Raw genomic sequence first — 21,617 nt, 5'->3', positions numbered from 1 at the left:
TGTTTCTGAACTGATCTTTCTGCTTTCTTAATCTGGTGCATTTCACGTATCTATATAGTCTGGCTTTGTATGCACTAGGCTTTTGTTTTAGTGCTTTGTTAGGCTGATCATATCTTGTATTGACCTTATATTTCCTTAGCTTTTCTCTTAACTTCCTTGCTCGGGTTACCCTTTTTATACTCCATTAGTTGGACTATTTCTACTCTTAAGGTTTTGATTTTGTTTTTTTAATCACTTCTGCCATTTTGGTGTTCTCATTTCATTATTCAGTTTTGAGTTTCTATTAATGATTGACTCTATTTTGGAGCCATTGCACTGCACTGCCGTTAATGTTAGTGGGTGTAGTTCTTCAAATGTTTCAAGTTTTCCTAAATGTTGTGGTAACATAGTATTGCTGAGAATTCTTTAAGTTCAGCTTCACCATCAGCATTCTGCGGAGGCTCTGGAACTGTGTTGTTGCTGTTAAAGCTCAATTGTGAAACTGTTGAAATAATTGTATTTTCCTCAGTGATTTGATGGGTTTCATCTTCATTATTTTCTTGTGTAGTACTGTTGTGGTACTTAGGTTGGTTTCTTTCTAGCTCTTGTGGAATTTCATGTTTTATTTGGGTACTAATATGTCTGGATTTGTTTCTGCACTGGGGGGGGTGGGGTGGACATGGCTAATTTTACACCAGTTGATGTCCTCTCCCTGCACCTTGTGTCCTAGTATCCAAGACCATCCCCCAGAGTCCAAAACTGAGCCCAAGCTCCTCACCTCTCCTCCGAGTCTATGGGGTTGAGTTACACACCATCTGACAAGTTCTCCAAACTCTGCCTCCTGTTGCCAGAAGCCAATGCTGTCGTCTCATCCAATACATGATGATGATAATAATAATAATAATAATAGTATTACCTTTGTTGTATTTGCACAGTTTGTTGTCCTTTTCATTTTGGTTAACCATCCGTCTTGGTTGTGTGTGGTTTTTCATTGATTCTGTTGTGCTTCTTTGTATTTACTGTGAATGCCCACAAGGAAACGAAACTCAGAGTATTATATGGTGATGTATACAGTATGTACTTCGATAATAACTTCATTTTGAACTTTGATTAAAGAGAATGTGACAGCACTTTGACAAATTCCATTCAGCCACCATTTTGAAACAGTGCTTCAGTCTACAAAGGAGCTGGAGAGGTCTCTCATGTTAGGTGCATGAGGAGTCCAAGATTCAAGTTTATTTGTCAAAGGTTCAAAGGTTCATTTTATTGTCAAAGTATGCACTTATGCATGATATTTGTTTACTCCAGATAGCCATTAAACACAGAAAGATCTTGGGTGTCGATTAAAGAAAGAAATCAACTTCCCCCCATCAGCATAAAACAGAAAAGGCACAAAACCCGCTGACCTCAAAACACTCACCTCACCCACAGCAAAAAAAAACAGCGACAGTAACAGTCTTTGACTCCTTCACTTGTAGAAAAAAACTGAATAACATTCCCTAACCCCCTCACTCGCAGTAAAGAACTGCAACAATAACATTCCCTGACCCCCTCACTCGCAGTAAAGAACTGCGAAAATTACACTTCTCTACTCCTTCACTTGTAGAAAAGGACAACAACAGTAGCACCAAACACCCAATTTCCCCCTCTTGCATATGAACAAATTAACGAATCACCCACCAATCGGCCACAAGAAAGAAAGCAACATAAAACTGAAGGAAACCAATATAAAGTTCAGTTCAATAATCATCTAAATCTCAGAATATCGGAAACACCTTTTTGTCTGCATATGTGAAGAGCAGCCTCACAAAACCAGTCCCTCCATAAAGGGTGACTGCAGACGTGGTCAGAATGCCTCCAATCTGGGCACAACAGAACACAACAAGCAACAAACAACAACAACAGCAAAAATAAACCTCACTACTCTCTCCCATCCACACACCCTAGTCCTTCAGCCCCAGGACGGGCCTCCAGTCCTCAGCCTCCAGCAGACATGGACTCGGGCCTACAGACACCAGGCTTCGACTGCCCCAGTGGACTCACAGAGATTTGCAGACCCGACTCCAGCCAACGGGCCTCGAATTCCAGACTTACGATTTAGCCCTTGGACCTTGATTTTCAGCACCAATCCCAGGACACACCAATCACAAGCTTCAAACTCCGGACTCACCGATGATGGGACCCACAAAACACAAGACCTTGAATTTCAGTCTCACTAATTCTCAAACACAGGGGTTCATCTAGAAATGCTGACCAGTGCATGTTGACTCCTTTCTTCCACTCTGAATTCTCCTCCTCCCTCCAATCATGAGTTCTTTATCTGCTCACCCCCAACTTCTCAAGGCCGAGTAGATATGAGCACAATGTTGGTCTTATACCCTGAAAAGGGACCCACCACACGTTAGACATTTACGTGCATGACCAGTTACTTTTGGTTAGACTCAGCCACGAGTCAACACAATGGGCAATCCTTATTGCCTCTGTGTCTAAAGGTCATGGTGGAATTTGATAGGAATCTCTCTATCTCCAACAAGTTCTAAGAAGAGGATTAAGCATCACCTCAGAGCAAAGAAATCATGGAAACACTCTGTGATGGCAGCATACACCATTGGTGAAAAGAACTCAAGAAGGGTATTAGGGAAGCAAGGAGGGAGCATGACAAGTAAGATTAAATAACTTCCTAAGTCATCCTATATATACATCAAGAGAAAGGAGATAATAGTCAGACAGTAGGACCACTCAAGGGTAAAGAGGGGGCGGAAATCATCTGTTTGGAAGTGGTGGATGTGGGTGAGGTCCTAAATGAGTACCTTACATCAGTATTTACCAAGGAGCCTGTGGAAGATGGGGAGAACATTGCAGAACATATTGACATGCTTATTTTGAGGTATAGGAGGAGGTAGTGTTGGGAATCTTAAAGAGCATTAAGGTGGATAAGGCCCCAGTGCCTGATGGGATAAACCTCAGGTTATTGAGAGAGACAAGAAAAGAGATTTTGGGGGCCTTGACCAATGTCTACATGTCCTCTCTAGCCACAGATGAAGTTCTGGAGGACTAGATAGTAGCAGCAATAATGTTGTTCCCTTATTCAAGATGGGAACCAGGAAAAATCCCAGAAACTATAGATTGGAGAGACTCACATCACCATTGGGAAGTTATAGGAAAAAATTCTTAGGGAAAGTATTTATGAGCATTTGGAAAATCATGGACTGAATAAAGAGTGCCAGCATGGTTTTCTGCAGGGCAGCTTGTGTCTTGAGTTTTTTGACAAGGCGAAGAGGTGCGGATGTTGTCTACATGGATTTTAGTTTAGCATTTGACAAGGTCCCTTATGGGAGGTTCATCCAGAAGATTAAGAGGCTTGGGATCCAAGGTGAATTAGCCGTTTGGATTCTGAACTTGCTTACCCATAGCAGTCAAAGGGTAGTGGTCAAATGGACTTATTCTGGTTGAAGATCTGTATTGCTGGTGTTCCGCAGGAATCTGTACTAGGACCTCTGCTGTTTATGATGCATATAAATGACCTGAATGAAAACGTAGATTGGCAGGTTAGTAAGATTGCAGATGGCATGAAAATTGATGGTGTTGTGGATAGCATAGAAGACTGGCAAATAATACAGCGGGATATAGATCAGTTGCAGATCTAGGTGGAGAAATAGCAGATGAGTTTAACCCAGACAAATGTGAAGTGTTTCACGTTGGTAGGTCAAATGTAATGAGATTAAGGGCAAGACACAAAGCTGTGCGGAACATGTCCTTACCTTAGAAATTACCAAGGGTTACCCATAGCCCTCTATTTTTCTGAGCTCCATATACCTGTCCAGGAGTCTCTTAAAAGACCCTATTGTATCCGCCTCCACACCTTTGCCAGCAGCCCATTCCATGCACACACCACTCTCTGAGTAAAAAACTTTCCCCTGACATCTCCTCTGTACCTGCTTCCAAGCACCTTAAAACTGTGCCCTCTCATGCTAGCCTCTGATTATGGACATGATCAATGCCTTTCATCATCTTATACAGCTCTATCAGGTCACTTCTCATCCTCCGCCGCTCCAAGGAAAAAAGGCCAAGTTCACTCATCCTATTCTCATAAGACATGCTCCCCAAACCAGGCAACATCCTTGTAAATCTCCTCTGCACCCTTCCTATGGTTTCCACATCCTTCCTATAGTGAGGTGACCGGTACTGAGCACAGTACTCAAGTGGGGTCTGACCAGGGTCCTATATAGCTGCAATATTACCTCTCGGCTCCTAAACTCAATCCCATGATTGATGAAGGCCAATTCACCATATGCTTTCTTAACCACAGAGTCAATCTGTGGCAGCTTTGAGTGTCCTATGGACTCAGACCCCAAGATCTCTCTGATCCTCCTCACTGCCAAGAGTCTTACCATCAATACCATATCCTGTCATCGTATTTGACCCACCAAAATGAACCACCTCACACTTATCTGTGTTGAACTCCATCTGCCACTTCTCAGCCTAGTTTTGCATCCTATCAATGTCCCCCTGTAACCTCTGACAGCCCTCCACACTATCCAGAACATCCCCAACCTTTGTGTCATCAGCAAACTTACTAACTCATCCTTCCACTTCCTCATCCAGGTCATTTATAAAAATCACAAAGAGTAAAGGTCCCAGAACAGATCCCTGAGGCACACCACTGGTGACCGACTTCTATGCAGAATATGACCCATCTACAACCACTCTTTGCCTTCTGTGGACAAGCCAATTCTGGATCCACAAAGCAATGCCCCCTTGGATCCCATGCCTCCTTACTTTCTGAATAACTCTTGCATGGGGTACCTTATCAAATGCCTTGCTAAAATCCATATACACTACATCTATGGCTCTACCTTCATCAATGTGTTTAGTCACATCCTCAAAAAATTCAATCAGGCTCGTAAGGCATGACCTGTATTTCACAAAGCCATGATATTATGCCTCTCCAAATGTTCATAAATCCTGCCTCTCAGGATCTTCTCCATCAAGTTACCAACCACTGAAGTAAGACTCACTGGTCTATAATTTCCTGGGCTACCTCTACTCCCTTTCTTGAATAATGGAACACCCTCCGCAACCCTCTAATCCTCCAGAACCTCTCCCATCCTCATTGATGATGCAAAGATCATAGCCAGAGACTCATCAATCTCCTCCCTTGCCTCCCACAGTAGCCTGGAGTACATCTCATCCGGTCCCAGTGACCAACTTGATGCTGTCCAAAACCTCCAGCACATCCTCTTTCTTAATATCTACATGCTCAAGCTTTTCAGTCCACTGTAAGTCACCCCTACAATCACCAAGATCCTTTACCATAGTGAATACTGATGTAAAGTAGTCATTAAGTACCTCTGCTATTTCCTCTGGTTCCATGCACACTTTTCCATTGTCACACTTGATTGGTCCTGTTCTCTCACATCTTATCTCTTTGCTCTTCACATGCCTTGGGGTTTTCCTTAATCCTGCCCGCCAAGGCCTTCTCATGGCCCCTTCTAGCTCTCCTAGTTTCTTTCTTAAGCTCCTTCCTGCTAGCCTTATAATCTTCAAGATCTCTATCATTACTTAGCCTTTTGAACCTTTTGTAAGCTCTTCTTTTCTTCTTAACTAGATTTACAACAGCCTTTGTACACCACGGTTCCTGTACCCTACCACCCTTTCCCTGACTCATTGGAATGTACCTATGGAGAACTCCACGCAAATATCCCCTGAACATTTGCCACACTTTTTCCATACATTTCCCTGAGAACATCTGTTCCCAATTTATGCTTCCTGTTCTGGTAACCCCATTGTGAGAAGGATGACATAGCCTTGGAGATGGTGCAGAAGAGGTTTACTAGGGTGTAACCTGGATTAGAGGGCATGCACTGTAATATAAGGTTGGACAAACTTAGGCTGTTTTCTCTGGATTGGCAGAGACTGATGGAAGATGTGATGTAAGTTTATGAGAGATTATGAGAGGCACAGTTATAGTAGACAGTATTTTTTCCAAGGGTCAAAATGTCTAATACTAGAGGACATGCATTAAAGGTGAGAAGAAGTAAATTCAAAGGAAAAGTGAGGGTAAGTTTCTTTACACAGTGAGTGGTGGGTGACTGGTATGCACTACCTGGGCTGGTACTAGAGGCAGGTACATTTATGGATATTCTTTTTCTGTGGGGTAGGGGGTCAAGGTTCTGATGTTATTGTCACTGATTTTTGCAAGGGAGAGGGTTGGGGGCTTGGGATTCTTGATGTTCTAGCTGCTGCTTTCCTGGTGTGTGATCTGTTAGTTTTTTGTGCGAAGTATGGGTTAGGAGGTTTGGCGTTGGCAAGTTTTTGTTTCTTTTTCTTTTCTGTTCGGGTGTCTTTGAGGTATTTTCTTCCAACATCTTCCATGTTTTTTGTTGTAATTCATGGCTACCTGGAGAAGGTAAATATCAGAGTTGTATTGCATTCTACATGTATACTTTGACGATAAAATTAACCTTTGAGCCTTTTGAACCTTTGACATTGAAGGGAAGTTTAGATAGGTACATGAATTGAGGAAATTGGAGGGATATGGACATTGTGTAGGCAGAAGAGATTGGTTTAGTTGGCCAGTAGGTTACTAATTTAATTAGTTCAGCACAACATTGTGGGCTGAAGGTGCTGCTCCTGTGCAATTCTATGCTCTATGTTCTGTGGGTGCGGGGTGGGCTGAGTTGTGATGTGGTCCTGCTCTCTCTGTCCAGAGAACCTTAAAAGACAGCTAATCACTTTTCACTATCATTAGTTTTTAAATGAGTCAATCTCTGGTTATCTAGGGCCATTATTTATCAGAGTTCAGTCGAAAATTGGCAATATTTTATCAGACATTTGAAAACCATTTAATAGGCTTCATGGAGAGTAAAACTGAGTACACAAATGACGACAGGAAAACTCATCAGAGAAACAAAATAATATAAACCCAGAATTGATTGGTGTTTAATTGACTGTCCAGTGTTGAAATCTGGTCCATTTAGATGTAAATTATGTGCAAATTAGAATTTAGATCCACTTTCATTATCGCTTTCTATCCATTGTAAATTGTGAAGTCAGATGGCACAGATTGCTCGTCTCCTTTGGGTACGGCTACATCTGTGCCATTGGTGACTTGCACCTTCCAGAGTCCTGGATGGTGCTGAGTGATGCATTCTTAGAAAGGGCAATAATGAAGGCACAATAATTAACTGCATGATTCCCAGCCCAAAGGAGTGATTAAGAGAATGTTTGCCTTGGTATGCAAAGAATGTCCAGCAAAACAATGCTTCTGTGATCCGGGAGCAAGCTTCTGGTTTAAGGTGGTACAAATAAAGTAGCTAAATACTTTGCTATTCACACTTTTTATGATAAATGATCACTGCAAACAGTGGCCTGGGAATTTCCTGATGGATTTTTGAGCGGAATCACCTGTATGACCTGTAATGCTTACAGGTCCTGGAGAGGCAGGGCAGTTGTAGCACATCTGGACCGGAGCTGCTGGAGTGGACCTGGAGACAATTCGATGCAGCGGAACCAAGGTGAGTTGGTCAAGGAAAGGTCTGAGGTTTGATCGATTTAAGAGCCGAGTTGAATTGGAAAGTTCAAGTGCTGGCCAAATCGAAGTAGCTAAGCCCGAGGATGTTTGAAGAGGCAGAGAGCGAGGAATGACCTGAAGTTTGGATGATTTAAGTGACGGGCTAGATTTAAGTAGTCACAGTGTTGATGTCGGAAGCGAGGGATGATACCCTTCGGATTGCTGCTCCACAGGGTTTGCTCGTTTCTGTGCTAGATTGAGGCTGTGGCCTGAAACTGCTGGACTTCTGGATTTGACACAGTGATGCCTGGCTCTGTAAACTTCAGTTTGGAATGATGTTTGCTTGCTTTTATTGTTTGCAGGAATTGCACACTGTGTGTTTGATGGTTTTCTTTTGTTTTAATGGGTTCTCTTGGGTTCCTTTGTTTTGTGGCCCCTGTAAAGAGACGAATCTCAAGTGTGTATAAAGTACACGTACTTTGATAATAAATATATTTTGAACTGTAAACTTTGAGTTTATGCGTACAAAAACCTGGCTAAGTTTGTCCTCACATTGATAAACTTCATCAACTCCATTCACGCTCTTCAGATCAAAGGTATAGCAACAGGCCTGAATTACCACTTCTTTCTGTGGGACATGGTCAACAACGCATCCTTCAGTCCTTCCTCAATCACTCCCTCAATCCTGTCTCTGGTACATTGACAACTGCATTGAAGCTGCTTCCTGGCCTCACGCAGAATTGAAGAACCATCACTTTTGCTGCCAGATTCCACCTTAATCTCATCTTCACTTGATCAATCTCTGAGTCTTCTCCTTTTTTGGTTCTCTGCTTCTCCATCTCAGGGAACCGTTTGGCTATTGACATCCATTGCAAGGCCAGAGGCCTCTCATTCTTGACCATACTTCCTCCCATCCTACCTCCTGCAGGGAGTCCATTCAATTCTCTCAGTTTGTCTATGTCTGTTACATTGCCTTTGACAATGAGAAATTCCTCATAGATACCTCTGTGGTGACCTTGAACTGTCACTTCCCCTCTAACCTTGACATTGTCCTTGAGTGCATTTTGTCTATGTCCTGCATTCCTTCTCCTCCAAGGCTGAGCAACAGCAGAGTTCTTCTAATCTTCACCTTCCACCCTACCAAAATCCTAACTCAACAAATCACCCCTTGTGATTTCTTATCAGCTCCAATAGGATTCCACCAGCCACATATACTCTTCCACACATTCTCTTCCTTTTTCAGCACTATCCCTTTCATGACTCCCTGGTCCCTTCATCTGTCCCCACCAATCATTCCTATCTTCCTGCTCTTTCCCAAGCAGCAGCAGGAGAAATGACCCAGCATGTTAGTATGTTTGGATCACTGCTTCCAAACAAATCAGGAGAAAGAGGGGAAGCAATTCACAGGTCCGTGAGTGAGATTTAAAAAAGGAGTGTTTGTGGGTTTTCAGCATTTTTCTGGCAGCCCAATTGAATTGTGAGAGAGGAGGCAGCTCACAGGGCAGTGAGTAAGATTTTGAAAAGGAGGATTCGCAGGCTTTCCATGTTTTCCAGTGGCCCGATCAAAGAGCAATCCATCAGCAATTGGCAAGTAAAAATAAGGCAAGGACAAGCGGAGCAAAGTGGTCAAGTGATAGACTGGGGAGGTTTTGACTCATCACGCTTCAGTGAGAACAGGATTGGGCAACGTACGAATCTTGTAAGTTTCTTCTTCATTCTTCATCTTTCATTACACAGTTAGAGCAGTGAGAATGACGCCAGGGGCTCTGTTGTGTTTTTTGCATGAGATGTGGGAGTTCTGGGAGGTCTCCAGCCTCCTGGATAACCACATCTGCTCCAGGTGCACTGAGCTGCAGTTCCTTAGAGAAAGTGTTAAAAGTCTAGAGCTGCAGCTGTAAAGCATTTGGTTCATACAGGAAATTGAAGAGATAGGAGATGGGAGCTACTGGGACGTAGTCACCCCTGAGTTGCAGGAGGCAGGTACCTGAGTCACTGCCAGGAGAGGGGAGACAAATGGGGAGCCAGTGCAGAGTCCCCCTATGGCCATTCCCCTCAATAACAAGTATACTGCTTTGAATACTCTTGGTGGGAATGACCTTCCAGAGCAAAGCCGCAGTGACTGGGTCTCTGGCACTGAAGCTCAGAAGAGAAGGGGGAAGAAGCGATCTGTGCAGTAGTGATAGGGAATTCCAAAGTTAGAGGAGTAAACAAGGAGGATGAACTTACAGCAAGGATTAGTACGTGGAACTACGACGTTGTGGCTGTTACTGAAATTTGGTTGGAGGAAGGGCAGGATTGGATGATGTAGGAAGTAGGAGGGGCTCATGAGAAATATAGGGTAGCCAGGAAGGAGCTAAAGAAAGGACTTAGGAGAGCTCAAAAGGGGCATGAGAAGACCTTGACATGTAGGATTAAGGAGAACCCCAAGTCGCTCTATGCATATGTGAAGAACAAGAGGATGACGACAACGAAGGTGCGACCGCTAAAGGATAAAGAGGGCAACATGTGCCTGGAGGCGGAGAAGGTTGGGGAAGTCCTAATTGAATACTTTGCTTCAGTATTCACAAGTGAAAAGGATCTTGATCAGGGTGAGGTCGAAATAGAGCACGCCTGTGTGCTGGACAATGTGGAGATTACGGAAGAAGAAGTGCTGGATCTTCTTAAAAACAACAAGATTGATAAATCCCCAGGGCCGGATATGATACACTCCAGGTTGTTGTGGGAATTGAGAGAAGAGATCGCTGGAGCATTAGCTATGATCTTTGAATCCTCCTTGGCTACAGGGGAAGTGCCGGAGAACTGGAGAATGGCAAATGTAGTTCCCTTGTTTAAAAAAGGTAATAGGGAGAAACCTGGGAACTATAGACCAGTGAGTCTTATGTCGGTAGTCTGCAAACTACTGGAAAGGATTCTTAAGGATAGGATCTACGAGCATTTGGAGAAGTACAGTCTACTCATGGATAGTCAACATGGCTTTGTGAAGGGAAGATCGTGCCTCCCGAGCCTGATTGAGTTTTTTGAAGAGGTAACAAAAGAAATTGATGAGGGTAGGGCAGTGGATGTGGTCTACATGGACTTTAGCAAGGCATTTGACAAGGTCCCTCACGAGAGACTCATCCAGAAAGTCATGAGGCATGGGATAAGTGGAACATTGGCAGTTTGGATTTAAAAAATGGCTTAAAGGAAGAAAGCAGAGGATAGTTGTGGAAGGAAAGTATTCTGCCTGGAGGTCGGTGACTAGTGGAGTGCCGTGGGGATCTGTCCTGGGACCCCTGTTATTTGTGATTTTTATAAATGACCTGGATGTAGAGGGGGAAGGATGTGTGAGTATGTTTGAGGATGACATGAAGATTGGAGGAGTTGTGGATGGAGCTGCAGGTTGTCGAAGGTTACAAGAGGATATAGACAGGCTGCAGAGTTGGGCAGAAAAATGGCAGATGAAGTTTAATCCGGATAAGTGTGAGGTGATGCATTTTGGAAGGACAAACCAGAAGACTGAGTACAGGATTAATGGTCAGTTACTTAAGAGTGTGGATGAACAAAGGGACCTTGGGGTTCAAATCAATACATCCCTCAAGGTCACTGTGCAGGTTGATAGGGTAGTTATGAAGGCCTATGGAATGCAGGCTTCATTAACAGGGGTATTGAGTTCAAGAGTAGAGAGGTCATGTTGCAACTCTACAAATCTCTGGTGAGACCACACTTAGAGTATTTTGTTCAATTCTGGTCACCTCATTATAGGAAGGGTGTGCAAGCTATGGACAGGGTGCAGAGGAGATTTACCAGGATGTTGCCTGGTTTCGAGAACAAGTCATATGAAGCAAGGTTAGCAGAGCTGGGACATTTCTCTTTGGAGCGTAGAAGAATGAGAGGGGACTTGATAAAGGTCTACAAGATTATGAGAGGCATAGATAGGGTGGATAGTTAGTACCTATTTCCCAGGGCACCAATAGCAAACACTAGAGGGCATATGTACAAAATTAAGGGAGGGAAGTTTAGGGGAGACATCAGGGGTAAGTTTTTTTTACACAGAGGGTTGTGAGTGCCTGGAATGACTTGCCAGGGATGGTGGTGGAGGCTAAAACATTAGGGGTATTTAAGAGCCTCTTGGACAGGCACATGGATGAAAGAAAAATAGAGGTTTATGGGGTAGTGTGGATTTGGTTCTTTTTTTAAGGATTATATGGGTCAGCACAATATGGAGGGCTGAAGGGCCTGTACTGTGCTGTAATGTTCTATGGTTCTATGGTTCTAAACACAAGATTCTATGGACATGAATAGAGACATCTAGATGATATATAACCTCCCAGGTGCCAGGGTCAGGGATGTCTTGGATCAGGACCACAGCATTCTAAAGAGGGAGGGTGAGCAGCCAGAGGTCCTGGTACATATTGGCTCCAGTGACATAGGTAGGAAAAGGGAGGAGATCCTGAAGGAAGAATTTAGGGATCTAGGCAAAAAGCTGAAAAATAGACATCCAGGGGAATAATCTCTGGATTGCTGCTAATGCCATGTACTAGTGAGAGCAAGAATAGGTTGATTTGGCAGATGAATGCATGGTTGAAGAACTGGTGCATGGGGCAGGGCTTCAGATCTTCAGATTAATGGATCATTAGGATCTCTTCTGGGGAAGGTATAGCCTGTACAAAAGTGACGCGTTACACTTGAACCAGAGGGGTGCAATATACGGGCAGATTTGCTATGACTGTTTTGGAGGATTTAAACTAATTTGGCAGGGCGGTGGAAAACTGAGTGATAGGGCTGAGTATGGGACAGTTGGTAGACAAGTAGAGACAGTGTGTAGTGAGACTGTCAGGAAGGACAGGCAAATGATAGGACTAAATTACAGTCAGTTGAATGACTTAGAATGTAACAGTCGGACAAAAATGAAAGGAGTGATGAATACTAGACTGAAGTTGTTATATGTAAATGTGAGCATTAATGTGTCCTGGATGAAAGATTATAGTTGGGTGCTTAACATCCAAGGATACACATTGTATCGAAAGGACGGGCAGGTAGGCAGAGGGGGTGGGGTAGGTCTGCTGGTAAAATATGAAATTGAATCCTTAGAAATAAATGACATATGATCAGAAGATGTGTAATTGTTGTGAGCAGAGTTAAGATGGTTCCAGCAAACAACACTACCATGAGTGACATCCTCCAGATGGTCCAGGAAACTGAAGTTTACTGATTAACTTTGAGGAGATAATGGTATTAAGTGCTGAACTGTAATTGATAACGAGCATCCTGATGTAGCATCTTTGCTGTCCAGATGATCCAGGGTTGTGTGAAGAGCCAATGAAATAGGACCCATTTATTTCATTTCTATTCTGTCTTCTTTATCTTTTAGATGAGGTGCTGGTGCTGTTGGAGCCTGTGATCCACACAGCGGCTGAAAAAATTGAGGCAAATGCAGAAGGCGAGCGGGTGTTAAGCGCAGTCTACCAGCCACCCGATTGCATCTGCTGGAGGAAGGTGTCTGTGTGTGACTGTCTCCCTCTCTCTCCCTCTCGCTCACTGCTCCTGAGGGCAGCCCCCTGCACTTGAACGTTCTCTCTCTCTCCCACGATATTGTTATCCAGGATCCAATTGCTGAAGGGGGGCATTGAGGCTCAGATCTTGAAGTTTACTGATTAGTTTTGAGGGGATGATGGTATTAAAAGCTGAACTATAATCGATAAAGAGTCTCCTGTTGTATGTACCTTTGCTGTCTAGATGTTCCAGGGTTGTGCGACGAGCCAACGACATAGCATCTGCTGTAGATCTGTTACTTCAGTCGGTGAAATGGAGCAGATCCAAGTCACCATTCAGACAGGAGCTGATATGCTTCAACACCAGCCTCTCAAAACAGTTCACCATTATGGATGTAAGTGCCACTGGACGACAATCATTCGGGCAGGTTACCATATTCTTCTTGGGCACTGGTATGATTGAAGCCTGATAGATAGGTGGTAATGGGAGACAAGTAAATGGTGGAGCATTTGATGGCTCTGGGCCTGTACTCACTGGAAATTAGAAGGATAAGGGAGGCGATCTCATGGCAAAACCTATTTGATGTTGAAAGGCTTAGACTGAGTGGGTGGATGTTTCCTATCGTGGTGGTATCTAGGACCAGAGGGCACAGTCTCAGAATAGAGAGCAGAAAAACTGGATCAGCCATGGTGAAATGGCAGAGCAGACTCGATGGGCTGAAAGGCCTAATTCTGCTCCTATGTCTTATGCTCTTATAGTCTTATGAATACATTGCAACATTCTGGACTCATTGTCAATTTCTCCAAAAACTCACTGTTTCTCTCAGTCTGTAAAAGATCTGGCTTTTTCTGTCTGTCATTACTTTCAAGTTCAAGTTTAATTGTCATTCAAACATGCATGAATAGAGCCAAATAACAGTTACTCCAGGGCCAAGGGGCAAATCACAGTCACAAACAGCACAAGGCACATATAGCGCATTTAAGGTAGCAAGCACATATGAGATATCAGTAAAATACAGTCACACAAAAAATATAAACCAAGACTGAGTCCATGAATTCTTCAGTAATCTGCCCTCAGCCGCAATACAGCTTGTCTTCTGCCGAGCAAACACTCGGGGGTAGCACTGACTCCAGCTTGGACACCACATCCACACCAACTCTAGTGAAGTGCACCAACTCTAACAGCTTTCTCCTGGGAGGCTGTAAACAGGCAACACCATGGCTTGAGACCAAGCCCTTGCTACAACCGAGACCACACACCTCCCCACTGTCCGCCCTGGCTGTCTGCCATCGAGTCAGCAAATCGGACTTGCAGCATTCCACATCAACAGTATCCAACAGGTTCTTGTGATCACAAGAAAAGCGACTAACACGATCACTCGCTGTTAGACTACACACCTCCTTCAAGCACCGATTCCTCCGACTCCTCTCTGACACACGCAGCAACGCGACCCTTTTTTTTTTGAAACTGGCTCAGTTTTTCTTTTTTTTGGGGCAGGAGGTATAAGAGTCTTAAGTCACACACCACAAGGTTCAAGAAGAAGTATTAAGATGCAACCACCAGGCATGGATAACTCCACTCACCTCTACTCTGAAAATGGTTCCAGTACCTATGGGCTCATTTTCAAAGACTCTACAACTCACGTTCCCAGCATTCTCTTTGCTCATTTTGAGTTCTTTTGCACGCTCGGTGTTTGTCACTTTACTTTTATATAGATCTTCATAAATTCTATTTTATTTCTTTATTTTCCTGTAAATGTCTGCAAGAAAATGCATCACAAGTTAGCAGATGGTGCCTCTTTAGAAGAGAGATAAGGAATTTCTTCAGCCATAGAGAAGTGAGTCTGTGGAATTCATTCCCAGAGACACTGTCTGTGGAGGACAAGTCATTGAGAATATTTAAAGTGGAGGTTGATTCGTAAGGGCATCAAAGGTTACTGGGAGAAGACAGGAGAATGGGGTTGAGAGGATTAATAAATCAGCCATGATGGAATGGCAGAGCAGACTCGATGAGCTGAATGGCTTAATTCTACTCCTCTGTTTCACGGTGAAGTGGTCTTATTGTATAGGGTTGAGAAGAGATATCAGACACAATTCATCATACATGTTCAACAAGCTGCCTGCAGGGAGGTTTCCCCTGACTGAGGTATCTGACTCTAGAACAAGGGGTCACAGTCTTCTTCAAGTTTAAGGAGGGCCTTCTGTGGAATCTCTCCCTCAGATCGTCCCACCTGATCCCATCCACAATCTACTCCCATCCACCCCACTTCAGTGCAACACATCCCCATTGTTCTGCTCTTCGGGCCTCATGTTCACATCCCCCAACGGATGACTGGACCCTTGTCACCAACTCCCCCTCCCCTTTCTTTGTCCCTCTTCTCTGCACCCCAGACTGTCTTCTTTCAACAACTAGATCAGATCCAGGCCAAGTCCCAACACCTTTAATCTCATTCACTGTAGAAACTTGAAGCTGCAGACCCTTGCAAAAACATTTATCTGATAATATAACACGACGCTCCTGTTGTTGGACGACTTCTAGTTTCATCTAACTGTCGAACTAAATATGTAATTATGATGAAAATTGCCTAAGAGTCTCTGGCTAGCAGCAAGAAGTGTCAGAATGTTTTAATTCAAAGATTCGAGAAACAGGTGGCATAAAGCAAACTGTTCTTAATGAAGGTTTACTTTTCATACACAACAAGAATGGAAAGGCAATGAATTTCTCTGACATTTAAGATTGTATATATTTCACATGAAAACTACGATCAGCCAAGAGGAGAAGCTTTTATTTCCAAATTGATTATTAAATATTGAACCAGACTTAGTTAATGGCCTAAAAATGAGCGAGTGTTTACCAAATAGTGATTAAATTCTCTGCTGGATCTGAGGAGACCTAGAGCAATCATGTCTGTCGTAACTAGCATGTGAAAAATACTAATGAAAAGATACTGTGCAAACCTGAATTCAGGATGAAGGTCGTATTTTGTTCAAGGAAATCACTTAGCATGTAACAAGATGAGAATGGAAGATGGTTGTTCTTAACTATGTCTATAATTTTAACTGCATTGCATTTGTGGTTTTTAAATGACAGTAAACTGAATCTGAATCTGAATTACTAAAACAGTTGAGAATCCACAATGGATAGAGAACACAAGGAGGACTATAGATCTTGAAAACTATGCAATATGACAACAGCAACAAAAGGGAAGAAATATCTTGTTTTAGAAGAGGAAGATAAGTCAAATGCAAAGAGGATTTTCTAAAAATTTGATGATAATATTACAAATGAAAAGAGCTGGCAAACGAGGAAGAGGAATTACTTCTACTAGTCTTCAAAGCAGAGCTAAAAGACAAATCAACACACCTAATGAAAAAGATCAAAGGGATTAATTCTGCTACGTGGACTTTTCCCAATGCATTTATTAAACAGGTGGACTTCTCTTAGAAACGCAGATTACAGTAATTTTACCAAGTGTTGGATTAGGGTCCAAATTGCATTTTTTATTGTGTTTTTCCCAGCAGTTTTAGCTTTCCTTCTGCTTGCCTATATGTTTGTACAATCCATAAACTTTTAGTAACTTGTAACACATTCAGTTCTGTAGTTTCTCCATCTATAAAGCCGTACCAGTCAGTAGTGGTTAGCAGGTTTTTCATCTAACCCGATCAGGACTGGTTTGCAGACTGATGTCCTGATGTCCTCTTGATACTTCTCTATTTGCCTTGTTTGCAGGTACAGGACAATCCTATTAGACCTGTTCTATACCATCTATTAAAACAGCTGCAACCATGAGATTTGTGCCTCAAACATGACTTTCAAAGAACGTTTTGGACAGCATCACCTCCAGATCTAATATAAGATTTCCATGAAGGGTGTGCTGGGAGATGAATAGAAATCTTGTGCAGGTTTAACAAACCTGGACTTCAGACCTAAACTTCACCCTTCGGCTGGGATGAGGAATTGGACAGGAGGGTGGAGAAAGAGTAGGATAATGGACATGAACTTGTATTGTCTCAGAGGATCTGCCTCTGACCTCAACTCTTCCTGCATTTATAACGACTTTGACAATGATTTCCAGAGATGCGAATTTACAGTGTATTTGCTGACCAAGTTAAGTTAGGAGCCCTAGCAAAGAGTATGGCTGCAAGCATGATGACTTTAACAGTTGGGTTGAGTGAATGAAACCCTGTCTAATGTACATTAGGCCAAAATAAGGTAAGATGCAGCATTCCTAAGTGATGGTAAGTGTGAAAGTGTAAGCAAATGGAGATTGATTGGGTCCATCTGCATAAAACACAGGACAGGTACAAGAAAATAAGAAAGGATATGATAATGTAGACTATTTCCCCAAGTAGGATAAAATACAGTGGAATGTTTCTTACACTGCATCTGTACAGAGCTATGGATATACATCTGCATTTCTACAGCCAGTCTGCATATCTACAAAGTACACTTTCTGAGACATTGTGCCCATATATGTCACATGGGGACATGGAGACCGGACCCAAATGCAGGACACAGGCACTGAAGTACTAGGGGCAGGACAGGAACAACTAAAGGATAGAACAAGATGGGGAGACTATGGCATGCAAAGGTGATCCTGGGGTTCAGAGAGTTCATGGCAAAGGCAGGACCCTGGCTAAGATAAAGGATGGGTATACAGGACAAGGAATGCTGGGAGGATAGCCCCCTGAGCAGGCCACATAACTCCTGGGCAGGGCCCAGCCTCCCAGGCAGGAACACAGGGGCCTAGGCAGGTCACAGGGCACCTGGGCAGGATGCAGGGCACCACCCATCAGAAGCAAGGGGTAGGAAAGGGTCAGAGTCCTCAGGGCAGGCCACATAGCTCCTGGGCCGGGCCACCTCCCAGGCAGGAACACAGGGGCCTGGGCAAGACAGAGCACCTGGGCAGGTTGCAGGGCACAACCCATCAGAAGAGAGGGGTAGGAAAGGTCAGAGTCCCCCCACCAGGCAACAGCAATCCAGCCTGCTTACCCAGCAGAGGCAAGGGATCAGAAGGGAGCTCAGTCCAGGGTGACTACAAGAACAGACTTACAGAACTAGATGATTAACAGTGGGTACTCCAAGCCAGGGTCAAAACAGGATAGCCAGGCAAACAGCACAAACACAGCAAACCAGACAAAACAGCAGGTAGAAGAGAAGCAGGATCAGATCTTCCCCCCTCAACTAGACTCAGTCCCAGAGCCCCTTATATACATCTGCCAGCTGATAGGTCTCAGGAGCGCTTCCTTAAACCAAGATGATCATATTTGGGCTTAAGGGTGAAAGGAGGGATGGCTACAAGACCCGGAGTCCGTAGTGTGCGGACCGGATCAAGACCCGGAATGCCGGCTTCGGACCGGACCATAACAATATATGTGCCCACCATTTAGAACATCTGCCATAAACGCTGCCCAGGCAGGGCAAAAAACATTATCAAGGTTGCATCTCACCCTAACCATGGACTTTTTACTCTCCTCCTATCCAGTAGGCACTACAGGATCCTCTGCTCCCGCACCAGCAGACACAGGAAGAGCTTCTTCCCTGAGGCTGTGACCCTGCTAAATCTCACATCACAGCGCTAAGCAGTATTGCACCCGTATTGTACTGTCTCAGTACTTTTATATTTGTGTGCTGTAGCACTTAATTTTTATTCGCAGTTATTTTGTAGATAACACTATTCTTTTGCACTTACGGTTAGATGCTAACTGCATTTCATTTGGCTTTGTATCTGTACTCAGCACAATGACAATAAAGTTGAACCTAATCTAACCTAATCTAATTTATCTACATGGCCACAGTGCCTCAGAAAGTGTATTTTGGTTTTGAACAGATACAAATGCACCAGATCTGTAAGGGTTAAAGAAAGAGGCGACGATGTACAATATCACCTTTGAATATATATTATCCTGAACATAAATTAAGAGTGATCTAAATGGGCTAGTTAACATGATTGGAAGAACAATAAAGGGATATTATTTATGTTCCCTTTCAATGTACTATTATTTTTTATTAGAAGCTCGGCTTATCTCAGCTTCCTTTTGTCAAATATTATATTGATATACAATGCCCTTGTTGGCAGTGATAACAGTTTCACAAATGAGATGGCTTTCACCACTAAGTGGGTGATCTGAGTGAAAGAGCCTTGATTCAGTGTAGCTTTGAGCCAATTCTAGCACTGTACTGAGACTCGCATCATGCTGAGCACAAAGTCAACATGCAGGCAATTAGGAAGGCAAATAGCGTGTTGGCATTTATTGAAAAGGGATTAGAAAACAAGAATATGGAAGCATGACCAAGGTTGTAAGATAGTAGGGCTGGGGGGAGGGGTGGTGATGCTTTGCTGATTTGTTGTGTCCTGTTTAATTTCCCAATACGGCAGAGCGGCGTGGAAGGAAATCATCCGCTTCCTGGAAGTAATTCCGGATGCGACATACCTACCTGTTTAATTTTGTACTCTGGGCGTCAGATTTTTTTTGTGTACTGCTCCAACTAGTCTAATCTCAGGAACTATTTCCATCCTTTCCCACCATCTTTAACTTATTGCCTGGCACGCCAGATGCTGAATTTTGCATGAATAAGAATTGCACCAATGAGCATTGGAAAGACTAAATATTGTTACCACATAAGTCTCTCCCAGCTTAGTCGACCTTATAAAACCTTCCTCATCTGGGAACTGGTTTCTAGATTGGGAGAGAAGTCCCCTTCAACAGATCAGACAACTGTCTGATGTAGTCATAATCTTATTACCATACCTTACAGACAATATGTGAACTCCTCCATCACCCTGGATACCTCCTACCTCATGGCCAGACTAATCCAAGAGAAGGAATGCTGCTGTGAATCCTACATCTTTCCAAAATGGCTGCGTTTTCTCTCTTCTGGCCTCCTGATTTGGTTACCCATTCCTGGTGATTGTGATATCAATTGCTAAGATCTGAAACTCAGGAATTAATTCCCAAATGCTTTTGGCTTTTGAATGCCTCCTTCCTCCTTCAAGATTGTCTTTTAGGCATAAACGTTTGAGCAATCTTTAGCTGTCTGCCTTTGTACTTTATGTACGGCCACAACATTTTTGGTCACAGTACTAGAAAGTGCTCTAGGGGAATCTTTTATTATTGCTTCTATATGACTGTCAACTTTTGTTCCAATTGAGAAAAACCCATCAATTGGTTTTCAGTCGATGAAGTGCATTTTTTCCCAAAAGTCTTTATACAGAAATTATTCTGAGCATAAATCTTTTCTGGAAGTAATTTGCAGGTTGTAATCTAATAGGCTTTCATATGATTTCCATATAAAATAATGGATACCCTGGAGTGATTACAAGCTGTAATCTAATCAAAATGTTCAATTGATGACATAAACTGTACAAATGATTTACAAGCCTGTCCAAACCTGCAGTTGAGAACATTTTACTGAAATTAAACCCAAGCATTCACTGCTTTTCGTTATCCACATATTGAGAGGTTTTATTTTTCCCTGTTTGTCCAAAGCAACACTTCAGCTGAAAAGTTGAGTGGATCAGTTAACAAGTCAGGCTGAAAAGTAAAAGTCTCTCACTTGAGTTGGAAAGGCAGAACGAAAATCAGGGCTTTTGCTCTGGAATCATGATTTCAGTGAAAGGAAGAGCATGAATGATTAGAAATGATGGGATTGTTCTCCTTGGAGAAGAGAAGGTTGGGGGGATATTTCACTGTCTGAAACCATGAAGGCTCTAGACAAGGTGAATAGAGGACCTGTGCCAAATAGTAAACAACTATGAAGTAGAAGATACAGATTTAGCATGTTTGTTAAAAAGTGAAAATGACAACATTCGTTTTTTAACTACACAGTAAGTTTTAACATCCTTGAAAGTAAGCCTAATTAACGTGATACTAATCCTCATTCTGATTGCGTGTACGTAGCTTTCATTGTTGACCTCAATGTTGTCAAGTCAAATCAAGTCAAGTTTATTGTCAGTCAAGTATATACACGCATACCGTCAAACGAGACAAGGTCTCTCTGGATCAGGGTGTCAAGCACAGTAGTACACATAACACACAGGTAACACATGAGAACTTAGGAATGTAAGAATTAACTCCACAAATGAATTATACATGAATAAACAAAGTAAACTGGAAGTCAGCTACAGAACAAATTCACCAGTGACACCTCAAATGTGATGTGGCAGGGAATTCAGAAGCCTGAGGGAAGAAGCTGTTCCCCATCCCGACTATTCATGTTTTTGTGCTTTCGGATCTCCTGCCTGATGGGAGAAAGTCAGAGAGGATGCTGGATGGATGGGTGGGACTTAGGGTCCAGCGTACACAGCGCTGCTGATAAATGTCCCCAACAGATAGTAAGGAGACCCCTATGATCCTCTCAGCCATTCTCACTGCCTTTTGCATGGACTTCCAGTCCAATGTCCTGCTGCTCCCATATCATACCATACCATACCATACCTCAGATGCATTTCCTCCATTTTGAACAACACAGTTGCAAAGGATGGTGGAAACTAGATTCCATCATGGTTTCCAAAAAGAGTCAAATAGGTGTCAGAAAAAAAAAGGTTACAGATAAAGAAACTGGGAACGTCACTGCTTGGCTTATTCTTATGGAAAGATGGCATGATTCTCAGGGCTGGCTCAGCTTCTTCGACTCTTCAACGATTCCAGAA

The sequence above is a fragment of the Hemitrygon akajei genome, chromosome 32 (genome assembly GCF_048418815.1).
Source record: "Hemitrygon akajei chromosome 32, sHemAka1.3, whole genome shotgun sequence".
In the NCBI taxonomy this organism is placed as follows: domain Eukaryota; kingdom Metazoa; phylum Chordata; class Chondrichthyes; order Myliobatiformes; family Dasyatidae; genus Hemitrygon; species Hemitrygon akajei.
The sequence above is the reverse complement of the archived record's forward strand: the minus strand, read 5'-3'. Positions refer to the sequence as shown.